Source organism: Trachymyrmex septentrionalis, unplaced genomic scaffold, assembly GCF_001594115.1.
Source record: "Trachymyrmex septentrionalis isolate Tsep2-gDNA-1 unplaced genomic scaffold, Tsep1.0 scaffold52, whole genome shotgun sequence".
Taxonomy (NCBI): Eukaryota; Metazoa; Arthropoda; class Insecta; order Hymenoptera; family Formicidae; genus Trachymyrmex; species Trachymyrmex septentrionalis.
The window spans coordinates 282,757-294,399 of NW_017305694.1; positions in this window are offsets into that span (position 1 = coordinate 282,757).

Consider the following 11,643-nt stretch of genomic DNA (forward strand, 5'->3'; position numbering starts at 1 on the left):
AAAATTAAACAACAATATAGCATTTGGTGCTAATGTGGCCATTCCCAAGTAGATACTACAAATTATATATATAAACAATATAATATATTATGGGGCTATATATGTGTTAACACAAACTATAGAAATGCCTTAAACGATCTAGCTAGATCTTAAAAGCGATGGTCCTCGATGGTCTAAGGGCTTAGGACGCTTGCCCAAAAAGCAAGAGATCCGGGTTCGACTCCCGACCGAGGTAATATTTTTTGCAATAAGAATTAATAATTTATAGATTTTAATATGCCGCTCAGTATTATTAAGATCATTCAAAAAAGCATCAAATTGTTAAATTGCTAGTCAATTTAACTCGTGATATTACTCATGGTAGTTTAGTAGATAAGTTAGCTTTTCAAGACCGAAAAATCTGAGAAAAAATCATTTCGGTACGCGTTCAAAGAACTACATACGTAATATATAAATTCACACAGAATCATACAAGCATACGTAATATATAAATTCACACAGAATCATACAAGCATACGTAATATATAAATTCACACAGAATCATACAAGATTCTGCTAGACCGTTTAAGGCATAAATCATAAAGTTCCGACAAGATTAGAACATCCAATACATTAACCATTAATTCAAGTATCAGAACATTCTCTTTTTAATACGTTTTTTTTTTTCGAGCATTTGCGGTTTCAATGTTTTTAAGTTTATTGTACCGTAGAGAACCCAAACCGAGAGTTGAAACGTGTATATTCACTTTTATAATAAATGTTTGTAATTTACACTAAAAAACATCTTGTGTTGGCTCATATCGACATTGTTTATCGTAAATCGAAGTCGCCATTATTAATGTTGGAGACGAAAAAAGATAAATCGAGTAGTTTGAATAACATATACATATTTATCAACACATATTCATCCAATGAAGTGGAAATTAAGACGAGTAATACAATTGCATCCAGGAAACGACGGGCTTATTTGCATGGTTTCCATTCAAACCGCGACCGGTTGTTATAATCGAGCAATTTTCAGATTGTGTAAATTGCCCGTCGCCTCGAAAGAAAAATACCGTTTTTTTTCAAAGGGGTTCATCCCTTAAACAAGAGTTAGAGTTATAAAAAAATATGGAGAATCAAATCGGTTCCGGACAGTGAAACTTCCCTTGTTAATAATCTTAGTTCATCTCTCATATTTTATTAGTTAACGACAATCAATAAAGCACTGTTGCTAATAAATAGAAAACTGGCACTTGAAAAACAAATGCTACAGAATTTTGTGATATGCCTCATTTGATGGAAAATACTGCAATTATTTAAATATAATATGTGACCTGGAATTATATAATAGCCTTACTCTATATTATATTTTTATATGAATGTTATAATAATTATTCAAAAAGCACAATATGTTTATTTTTAGAGATGTAGTGAATCATAAAATTGCCGGAATACGAAATATCGGGCACCCGGAAAGAATGTCTCTCATCAATCCTATTGCCCGTAACCGAACATGGTTTCTCTCACATGCCTGTAGTGCGCACGCTAATTGCACACAGTCATAAGGGACTTATAGTTTAACGTCGAACGACGATTTTGTTTAGAGAAGTGTACTTGACAAGGATACTATTTGTGGTTTGCTATTGCCTGCCGAGAGGAGCTATGAACGTACGAAGATTTTGCGGTTCTGCCTGGGAACTCGAAATCTCTGACATAATGGTCTTGTACACTGCCTGCTACGCCACGCTCGCACTCTGGAAAGAATGTAACAGTTATCCAGTTAAATATTCGATAATTATCCAGCCGAATACTTACCGCATATTTGGTACAATTTCCCCATTCCATTAAAAAAAAAAAGAAAAGTAAGGAAAGCTAGGAAAAACAGCGACAATAATTTTGTTCTACGTCCAATAATAAATTATGAAGACAGAATGACATAATATGTTGTTGATATTGCGCTCTCCGTGCAGCCTTAACTATAAACTTCTTGCACAGTTTATCTTTTTTCTTTATCTTTCCAACGTAAAAAGAAAAAGAGAAAAGACAAACTATGCAAGAAGTTGAGCTGAAAAGAATAGAATTCTGTATCAATGATGCAAACTTTCAATAAAATTTTAGCCAAATATATTACCGAACACAAAAATGATATTCGGCTATTCGATCGGATAATATAAAAAGGGACATATTTAGACCGGATACCGGATACTTTTCGGATATCTTATACTATGTACAATAGTATTATGTGTACAATACAGTTGTATGCAAACAAAGTTGTAAGCAAACGCGACTTCCCATATTCACTTTTAATAATAAAATAGCTGTTTTGAAATGTCTATCAACTGGAACTTTGTATTAATATAATGTGTATAATTTGTATAATTACATATCTGCTATATAATTTTGATACAATTTTCAAAAAATGATAAGATAGCATTTCTTTATAAAAGAGTTCTCAAAGTCAGAACGTACTTTCTTCGCGGAAGTTTAAAATTTTCAGATTATAAGTATAAATCTACTGTGTTTGATATACTGTGATCATGAAGGCGTTCCATGTACTTTTGTTCTTGGCCTTAGTCGGAATCGTTTTTTCAAATGTACATATACATTGATATATTATGTTAGTATAAAGTGATGCATAATAATTTCAAAAGAAATTTTTAATATTTTTTTTTACAAACATTTGTTTATAAAAACAGTTGTTTTTATTATTGCATTGTGCTTATTAACTTGTCAGAAGAAAGAATAGAGCACTAAAGAAAATAATATCACTAAAAATATATAAAGATGTTTCTCACAAATAAAATGGAGTAATTATTAAAAAATAGACATTTTAGGGATATGTTATATCTTTATTTACTTTTATCAGTATCGGTTTTAGGCAGTAAGAACAAGCGGCGCATTGGGGTGCCTTGAAGTGAGAACACCTTGGAACCCAGCGCCAAAAGTATTTAATATAATTATTTAAAAATATTGAAAATATTTATATTTATTGAGGAATTTAAATTTGCAAGCGTTGTGTCATATCAATGTAAAGAAGATAAAAACAACTGACTCATATGCTTTTCTTTCGCGCTTTTTTTCGCTCTGACTAGGTATATCTACCAATCAGTCACTCATAACAAAGTAAATAAAAGAAAAAAGCAATGAAATCGCAGGAATTTTAACGGTAGACATACATGATGAGAGGCGTGAGAGTGACATTCCATAGTTTGATGAGCTTTTAATTGTTTTTATTCGGAAGTGAGATATCGCCCTCACGCAAAATTGTATATCGTTCAATTTACATTTACATATATGCGTGTGAGATATGTAAGATACATAATATTTGTTATGTAAATTTGTAAATTTTGCAATTTATGTTTAATTATTTAGAATGAAAAAATAGAATAGTTTATTTTATTAAAAAAAAATTATTCAGTATATATAATTTATAATACAAACATCGGCATGCTTTACATATAAATACATACATTGATATTTTGTGTGAATTAATTATGTTTGAAATATTGTTGTTATTATTATATATTATATGAATGAGAGATAATAAAGGGCGGAGGGAAGCACTTTTCAAAATTTTGCATAGGTTGTCAAAGATGCTGGAACCGGCTAATTATATATCTTCATTTGTATATTGTATATTTATTTTAACTCACTATCACAAATAATTTTAAATAACGTTACGATATGTTAAAGAATTGATAATTGCAATAGCATATTAATTATAATAACTTTCAATTGCATTGAAAAATACAATAATTAAACATTAGTGGTATTTATAGCCGTGATTCAACCTGAAATCCAATTGGGTTCAAATTAATCTCTCATTTAGGCATGTTCAGATTTCCACCTGGATGCTTCTCAGGCATCAGGCTTTGTAATGTCATCCTTTTCTAATGTTCGATAAACAACAAGAATAGAGTGATAACTGGATGATACTCGGGTGGGAATCTAAACTCAGCATTTGAGAAACGCTTTTCAAACGGCGATTTGATAAATCCAATTGGTGTAAACTTTTGGTTCAGATCTAGTTTGTATAAAATGGTATAATAGCTCTTCTTAATATGTCCGCTATAGCTAACGAATTCAGTGATTTATGGAATTATTTGCTCACACCATGAAATTATAATTAATATGACAATACACAATAATTATTTAATATAACGCATTTCTACTTTCAAGAATTTTTGAACGTTTTTAAGATACATTTTAGCATTAATTTATACATTTGATAAACGGATTATAGTTTTACTGGTATCTATAGTTTATGTCAAATGTACTGTAGATTTTTAGTAAAAGAAAGTAGGGAAATTGTGCGCAGCCCTGTGCTGGGTTCAGATTTCTAACCGATAACGCCATCATGTTGTTTACCGAACTTAAACGAAGATAACATGACACCCGGGGAACATTTGGATAGGAATCTGAACACACCCTTATATAGCTTAGTACTTCCTCGATAGAAATTCTTTTTATTGCAGTAAAATTTGTAGAGGTAATTGTTTTAAAATACTTGTATAACCATAGGTTATACCATTTAAAAACGTAATTACTAGCAAAAATGAGAAAAAGCGATATCGCGTATATTTAATTTTGTAATTTTTGGCGTCCAGAAAATAAGACGACAAGAGAATCCGTAGTTTTCATTTAATCTCGTATATACATATTACCCAGATATGGTATATAAAACTTATCCAGATAGCAAAATGTCAGATATTTAAAAAATCTGTTTTCTATAGACTTAGCTACCTGGGTTACGTGCGTCGTTTGACTTATAATTTATTACGTTAAGTTGAAAGGTCTTGGAGTAATTGTTCTCGAATCAGTTCATGACAGTAATTGTGTGAATATGGATTTTGAAATAGATATGTGGTTCTCCCCAACTGTAAAATCGCTAGACATTTTCGTGCACACGGTGACACAATTTGCGTTCTAATTGCCAAAACAACATTATACATCCTCAGCCTGAGGATTACTCGGCTTTGTGTAAGCTTTCTAATGATAATTATGTATATGTTACTATTTATAAAGACTATAAATGAAATTATAGAACATTGAGTGGCCAGTCCTTTTTTTTTTATTCAATTCTGGCAAAAAGAGCTACAATTAATATAATCAAAGCCAGGACTAGGCATTTTAGCGACTGAGACAAAATAAAATGCGTCCTTTAGTAAAAAAAATATTTTTCTATGACATGTGAAATATAATAAGAAATAATATTAATTAATAGTATATATTATATATTAATTAATAGCAATTAATAGTATGTATCAATATTAATTTAATATAATCATTTATACAGTTATACTTTATGAAGCTATAATCATACAAATTTATATGTATGTTACAAATAAAATATAGTTCTAAGATCACAATAATATTTTTCGTGTTTTGATAGATGCGAAATTATCAATTATTATATCAAAATCTATCTTCTTACATATTTTATTTTCAATTAAAAGAATATGTTTGATAATTATTTATGACTTAAATAATTTTTTATTAACTGCAATTTACTTCTTTCATATAAAGCTACTGTTACCGGAATAGTTAAAAATATTTTTGCTGCTACCTCCAAGTTTGGATATGATTCGGTTATATAAAGGATAATGAATTAGTTTTAAAACATCTAAAATAGGAGCTGATTTTGGGAAGTATTGATATTGCGTGCTGTTTGAAACTTGAAATTTTAGAAAAAATACGTAATTCAAAATTACTGTTAGTGAATTAGAATATGTTGGAAATTATATTTTCAGTAAGTACGTTTGTGTTAAAATTGTTTAAGCAATTAAAAACAAATAAAGATGATTGGACTAAGGCTTAGTTACAATTTTTCTAATTTTTGTATCATTTTTTAATTTGTATTAACATTAATTTCATAAATATATATATTTTTATTTCCTTACCAACATTCTATAATAAAACATTTTCTATAATAAAACATTTATCTTATTCAGTTATTTTCCATGATTTTTGCCATGAGCGTAATTAATTAATCCATGCGTATAATTATCCGATAAATAAGAAATTATTTCACTTTTTTTCTTTTTGTCAAATACAATAATACTAAATTAAAAAATTATTTAATATAAGAATGCATGAGAATAGAAAAATGCATGTTTACGGTTTCTATTGTCGTATGTTTATATCGATTTCAACTTCAAAAGCCTCCACAGCAATAAGTTCTCCTTAGATGCGTACACAATTCCGACCTACACTTTTTCCTATTTGTAATGTGGCCTATATTTGAAAAAAGTTATGTCTATGTATATATATTTGTATACATTCTTCAATATTTTATTTGATTATTTTATGTATAATTGAGTAACCAAAATTATTTTTTAAACAAAATCGATTTATTAAATTTTTTTATTGAGCTATATTATTCTTCCAGTTTTTCTTTCAGATATTATGCAGCATTGTCACATTTTTATAAATAATGTTCTATAAATAATTAATGTTTTGTAACTTTGAGTCTAGAATCGATTAAATAACGTTTTGATGAATGTGATCATTATACAATTATATATTTAAATATTTATTTACTAAATCATTTGTATACATTGTATGTTGGGGATTCAATTTTTCGCTCTTTATAATCTGTCGATTGATCGTCGATAATCAGCTATTTATTGATAGTCTCTAGATTATCACTTCCGCCGTATGGCGCTTGTAATCTTATCTTACCTTTTTTTTTATCGCGTTTTTTTTCCGTTGCTCGATTCTCGGTAACACGTTGCTAAGCATTGCTAAGATTTTTCTTTTATATGTATAAATTAGAATCACACTTATGATACTATTACGTGATCTGTTACGTGTTATTTGCTGTCAAATAAATTTATATCTCGCATTAAACGAGATAAATTTGAGTTACTCCTGTTCCACTCACTCTAAGATTGTATATAAAAAGCGACAATGTATATAAATAGGTGACAATAGTATCACCTCTTTCTTTATTAATAAACTTCTTCTAATTCAATCTTTTACCTTTTGTTTAATTAGACTCTTAATGGAAGGAATGAAAGGACCTCTAAATATGATGATACAGGATCATCATCAGAATCAACAAAAACAACATTATCAGAAATACAAGGATCACGGATGTTAGATTCGAAATTGTTAGAGAATGTGATCGAATTTCTGCAGGTAAAAATTATAAATAAAAATTACATCAAGAAATTATATTTATTATATTAAAATGCAAGAAATATATATCTAAATTTAAAAGGGGATAAAAGAGTTTAAATAAAAATAAAATGTTTTGTTACATTATACAATCATGTCACACGACAAAATTTATTTAAGAAAATTCATGATTTTTGTATGTAATGAAAGCTACTTTTTTAGATGGCTATAATTAAGATTTATATTTTTCAGCATGAATATAAAAATTAAAATTAATATCATAAAACTTTAGAAGATTAAAATAATTTTAATTATTATAAAATAGTAGTAACTATTTATTAGAACTAATATATTTTAAATTAAACGTTATAAAATGAATAAGCGAATAAAATTGTGCAATTTATATCATACCCCTGTAATAGAATACATACCAATAAAATTAAATAAAAATTTTATTTTTTATTATTATATTTTATATATATAACTTCTTTTGAATGTTGCAGTCATTATTGCAGAACCTAGGTATTAACACAGATAACATAGAAAATATACTAAATATTCTAGGTATTCCCAAATAAAAAGTAAAAAAAGAAAATAAAATACGAATCACGTAAGTTATGAATATAATTTTTTAATATTAAACATTGTTCTATAATAAATATTTAGTACAATTTATTAATTTCTAGAGTTCCTAGAGTATATAAGTGATTTAATTTTTTTACAGAAAGGATAAGTTCTATTACCGACATCGTAAAAGCAATGTTATAAAGCACTTTGTATATGCACTAACCATAATTTTTATTAGTATTACATAACACAAATGCATTGTCTCTTTTTAAACAGGTTAAATATTAAAATCACAAATATTGAATGTATTTTGCACTTGTAATAAATAGATAATATATTGAGCAATTATTTTACTGTGAAATAATTATTTCGTATTTCATTTACTCCATAAATTGTTTTTAAATAATAGAAAATTATTATAAAGCAAAGTAAAAGAGACCAGGGTTATTCTGGACACTTTTTTTTACGTCTTGGGTCCTGTAGTCATAAAAAAAAATTCATTAAACGATTTGAAAGATTAAACCTTATCCTTCACAATGCTTATCCTTCACAATGCTATCCTTCACAATGTTATAGATTAAACACGAAATTATGCTTACTTTGAACTACATACAATCCAGATAGCCAAGTCTGTAGAAAGCAGATTTTTTAAACGTCTGCTACACACTATGCCAACAAAATAACAACAAAATTATTATGGAATTAGATGTACATAATATTGTTGATAAACTGGAAAAAGAAACAGAGCAGATTTGTGGTATAATCTGATAGTATATTGTCTAAAGAAACCAAGCAGATCCTGTCGACATCACCTAGCACTAGACTGTCAGCAGAAACGACGCAGATCATACTCTGACACAATTTGACAGATTGGTGACAGAAACCCAATAGATTCTGTCGTATCACAGCGGGATCTGCATCGTTTTTGCTAATAGTCTAGCGTCAGATAATGTCAGGCGATGTTAACAGAATACAAGTCTAATGCGGATGCAGTTGATGGCAGATTACCGTCATTTTCTGCTCGAATCTGCTAACAGTCTGCTAGAAAATTGTGGACATTTTGCTATCTGGATAAGAATGTCGACCAGTGCGAAGTGTTCCGAATAGCCCTTGACTCGGGACACACAAGTTAAATATTAATAAAAAAGTCACAATGCTACGATAATCTCAAGTATTAACTTATAAATTACAAAAAATTATTTTTGATTATGTTCAAGCTATAGATCACTTTTCATTCATTTCGTATTATTACATCTGTTAAGTATACATTTTTAATGGATTTTAGTTTGTAAGTTATTATTTGAGATCGTAACATTTTCGGTGTCCCGAATAACCTTAGCGTTCTGTATCCCGAATAGTCCCAGCGTCAACTCATCTACACATTATTGCATATGATCCACAAAAATAGGCAAAAAGTAGACACAAATTGTTTCAAATACATTCGATACCATATGTTTACAGTTTTTCAAAAGAACCGTATTTTTCTTAGCTGAATTTTCAAAAAACGTGTGTGTGTGGGGGGGGAGGGATGTAAGTACGCGAGTGTTACATCGATTGCGGACCTAAAGCAAATACATAGAAAGTGTGTGCTGCTACAGGAAGAAGGGCATCGATTTCCAGGAATAAAGAGTATGGAAAGATGAAACAGTTAAAGATATTGTTTCTCAAGAGATTGACACTATAATCAGCAGCACTAGAGCTAAAAATCTTCTTACAAAATTCTTTCAACCAAAAGCCATATATTATATATCTAGCGGCTGTATGCGGTCATCGAGCCTTTTGGAATCATCAGATGAACGAGTTTTTTTCTTTTCAGGCAAGACACTCAAACAGCCGCCACATATGGGGTCAAAATAATCCCAGAGCGCCCTTAACCAGTAATTTGTTTCATAGAACGAAAACTGAATACAGTAATCGGTTTAATGCGTACCGGATCATTTTAATCCCAGTGTGATCATTACGGAACTTTTAAGAAGTGTAACTACGAAGAATTAAAATAAAAAAAACATGTTTTTCTTATCAAATATACTCCCAAAAAATATTCTATCGATAAGCGGAAAATTCCTCTTAGCATTTTCTTTGAGCAAAAAATCTTACATGAATCAGGTGCATAAATTTATAATATTTATTTATAAAAATGAGGATTGATCATTTGAGCTATGATCAAAAATAAATTCCTTTATAGAAAATTTTATTATAATAATTTGAATAGAATATTATAATAATTTGAACCAAGAAGGTATCCAAGATATTAACGGCACGTTTATTTGTTAGAAGAGGTTTCTCTCATTTACATGCTACTCTATTATAGCTACACGTGCATAGTACACACACATGCACGATATTCTTCTAACATTAAGAGAATTATAATTTTAAATCCAGAACTTTATGATTATACGAAATTTCTTTACTTTGTAGAGTATCATCTTGAGGTCATATATAAATGAAAAATTCTCTGACATTAACGCGAAATTGTTAAACGACAGAATATTTTTTTGAGTATATATATCTTTAAAAATTCCTAAAGTATTTTTTATTTGCAGAGTTCACATAAATAAGTTTTCGACTGACAGTTCCAGAGCAATCGATATAAGTATGGATTTAGAACCAGCAGCTTTGTCACTAGATCTAATTTTTAACCGGATTTAGAATTCAAACCGTTATAATGTATTGTAAGTTGTATTATTGTTATCATCATCTACAGCATCAATGTTTTTTTCAAGCTGAATAAAGTTTTCAAATGCGTATATTTTTTTAGTCCTTTATTTTTTGTTTTTAATACAATATAATTATACATAAACTGTTATAGATATTAAGTAAAATATATCACTAAATACAGAATATATGCAGTACCATATATTATATGTACACATAAATGATACAGAATCATAAAGCAATAATTTAATATAAAAACCGATCTATTTCTTGGTAACAAATAAAATAAAAAAATAGTCAAAATTCAAGATTTATTAATCACTTTTACCGCTTCAACAATAGTTTTTGTACACAAACTGATTAACTAAAAAAAGCACGTTCCATGTGAATTACAGCTACTGCGATCTAATATAATTGCATCATAAAACTTAATGCGTACTCTTAAATGATGCGTATCTTTTGGCGATTTTACAATTGCGTAAACGTAGTTGTAAGTACAATAATTGTAGTTGTAAAAATTCATCAATCACAGTAGCAGACTAGAAGAATATTCGATTGTGATTCAATGATGAATGTGTGTCAATTCTTATGACTACGCTTACGCAATTGTTGAATAGGCTTAATGATACAAATATGCAATAAATTAAACGTAAAGTAAATAAAAAATTATATATTGTACAAAATCATCCTATAATAAAGTTGTAGAAATAGAATTAAGTGACGGTCTCAATTATGACAATTTAAAGTTAAAATGATTTTTATTACAATTCGTGTAAATTTAACAGGTAATTAAAAGGTTATTAATTACTCAGTAAAAGGTTATTAATCAATCAGTAAATATCAAGTTTAAAAAATAATTTTATGATCAATAAACCAATGGTGAATTTTGAAAATATTTAATGAAAATTGTAAATATTTAATAAAAAATTAAATAAATATTTAACAAAGATGTTTATGTAGAAATATTAATATAATGAGTCAATAGATTATTTTGTGTACAATTACTTTAATATAAAATAATTTTATTACCAATAATAGAAAAATGCACTACTTTAACTTATACAGATCAATTATAAGAATATTATAATTTTAAGAAATTATTAAAAAAAAATAATTAATTGAGGTAACGCTTCGCTTTTTTTTCTTCAATATATAAGGATTGTAAAAGTGATTTTATATTACAATAATACTAAAAAAAGTAAAAAATGCAAAAGAATTCCGTAACTTGTTAATATACATTTTATTATATAAAACATTTAATTTTACAAGTTCGATCCATAATTAGGACATGACCTATAAATGGGACCTTCATCTTAT